Source organism: Scylla paramamosain, chromosome 19 (genome assembly GCF_035594125.1).
Source record: "Scylla paramamosain isolate STU-SP2022 chromosome 19, ASM3559412v1, whole genome shotgun sequence".
Classification (NCBI taxonomy): domain Eukaryota; kingdom Metazoa; phylum Arthropoda; class Malacostraca; order Decapoda; family Portunidae; genus Scylla; species Scylla paramamosain.
In genome coordinates this window covers 12,611,142-12,613,641 of record NC_087169.1, presented here as the reverse complement: position 1 = coordinate 12,613,641, position 2,500 = coordinate 12,611,142, and the positions used below count along the sequence as shown (strand labels likewise).

Sequence of the window (2,500 nt, the reverse complement as noted above, 5' to 3'; positions counted from 1 at the left end):
GAGTGTGAGAGAGAGAGAGAGAGAGAGAGAGAGAGAGGAGAGAGAGAGAGAGAGAGAGAGAGAGAGAGAAGAGAGAGAGAGAGGAGAGAGAGAAAATGGAGCAAGTTTAGTGTGTGTGTGTGTGTGTGTGTGTGTGGTGCAGTTACTGATGTTTATTACCTACTTTCTATCACGCTGGATAGCGGTTTATAAAGTTGTCATTCCAGTTTGCTTTAATATTAGTGTGTGTGTGTGTGTGTGTGTGTGTGTGTGTGTGTGTGTGCGCTTCAGTCTCACCCCTTGCCTGAATTCATTACCTTTTATCTTGTTCTGGTTAGGATAGTTGTGAGGAGAGGACTGCTTCTTTACACCTCTTCTTCACTACTACTGTATTTTTGTCCCCTTCCTGAGATATGAACTATAAAGAATTAGACAATAATAAAGTAAAATAAAATAAGTAAATAAAAATCTTGGATTTTTAAATGGGCCTCATTTCTAATTATACTGTGCTACTTAAAAAAAGTTTGCAATCCTCCACCTGTATCATTAAAGAGGCCATATTTTTTTTAAAGTTTGCTGATACTAAAAGAAGACAAAAAGGTCTTGTTTCAAAGCTTCCTGTCACAAAAAGTCATGTTTCTAAGCATCCTGTTACAAAAAAGCAACATTTCTAAGCTTTCAGTGTCACAAAAATCTCATTTCTAAGCTTACAGTGTCACAAAAAAGCCACATTTCTAAGCTTACAGTGTCACAAAAGCCATGTTTCTAAGCTTACAGTGTCACAAAAGCCATGTTTCTAAGCTTACAGTGTCACAAAAGTCATGTTTCTAAGCTTACAGTGTCACAAAAGCCACATTTCTAAGCTTACAGTGTCACAAAAGCCATATTTCTAAGCTTATAGTGTCACAAAAGCCACATTTCTAAGCTTACAGTGTCACAAAAGTCATGTTTCTAAGCTTACAGTGTCACAAAAGCCATGTTTCTAAGCATTACAGTGTCACAAAAGCCATCATTTCTAAGCTTACAGTGTCACAAAAGCCACATTTCTAAGCTTACAGTGTCACAAAAGCCACATTTCTAAGCTTACAGTGTCACAAAAGCCACATTTCTAAGCTTACAGTGTCACAAAAGCCATGTTTCTAAGCATCCTATAATGAAAATACAAAAAAAAAAAAGGCAAGTTTGTAAGGTTCCTGTGTTAATAATAATTGTGTTTGTAAGCCTCTGTCTTACTAAAACAAGCCACCTCTCAAAGATGCCTCCTGTGTTGCTGTGTCACCATAGATTAGCGAGTCTCCAGGTGATGGTGCTGCAACCTCATTCTCACCTGTTTGGAATGATCACAGGTGTTGATTGGGCCATCACTCAGGTGGGATATGCAATTAATCAGTGCAGCATCTGTGACCTGCGAGGTGCTGCCTGGGATATATGTATTAGTTTGGGTGGTATTAAAGATTAGACAGTTAAAGACTCAGAGGGAGGAGTTAAAGGTACAGAAGATATGGTTAAGGATACAAAATACAGTTTTTGAAGTTGTGTAATTTGAGTTAGATATTGAAAAGTTACATATATAGAAGGTACAGTTTAAGATACAGTTAAATATAGGGTAATAGAGTTGTGATATTATAGAGTGATGTTAAAGACTGCAGAGTTTAAGATACAATTAAAAGATAGTTAAATATACAAGGTTATGTGGTTTGAATATTATTAAAGATTGTACCACTAAAGATACCACTAAAGATACAGAAGATATGTATTAAAGGTGATACCACTAAGTTAGTATATTTATAGCTGGTTGTATGTGTCAGTTATTTACCTATTTATATTTTTGTAGGATTCAGTCGAGCTTTAAATGTTGGTTCTTTTAATATTACAATGAGAGAGCTAATGATACCGTGTGTGTGTGTGTGTGTGTGTGTGTGTGTGTGTGTGTGTGTGTGTGTGTGTGTGTGTATTTTTGTGTAAGGAAGGTAATGAATGCTTTGTGTATTTGTATTATGTGTATACAGAAAGGTAGGCAAAGTTATAGGCAGGTGTGTGTATTATATGTATACAGGAAGGTAGAGGTTATAACTAAGTGTATGTATTATGCATATAAAGGAAGGTAATTAGAGTTACAGGTAGATATATCTCTTAATGGATATATATAGGTACTTTTAATTAATTCAGCTCTGTAAAATGTCATTCACAAAACATCCCTTTAATTCACCTCTGTAAAAAAGACAAACAAAACATCTATGTGAAAAAAAAAAGGAAAAATTGTGATGATAAGGGGAACACTGAACAAGATGAGGTTGATAGGGGGAATAGGAAGGGAAACTGTGAGAGGGGGAAAGAGGCAATTGCCATATTCATGGGAGGGAAAAGGGAACAGTTGTATAGGAGAAAGAAGGAAATAATTGTAGTGCTGATGTAGGAAAGGAAAAAAGAGGCTGGGAATTTTTTAGTTGATGGGTTAGATAGGAAATGAGAAACTAAAATGTGAGAGAGGAAACAAGGAAAACTGTGATGTTGATGGGAG

The 2,500-nt window shown here is 36.0% G+C and overlaps 1 protein-coding gene across 4 annotated transcripts in view; it reads left to right on the top strand.

Moving 5' to 3' along the window:
* The window catches only part of LOC135109643 (oxysterol-binding protein-related protein 8-like), an 85,671-nt gene that overhangs the window by 6,239 nt on the left and 76,932 nt on the right, over positions 1-2,500 (top strand). The gene's annotated exons all lie outside the window — the stretch shown is intronic.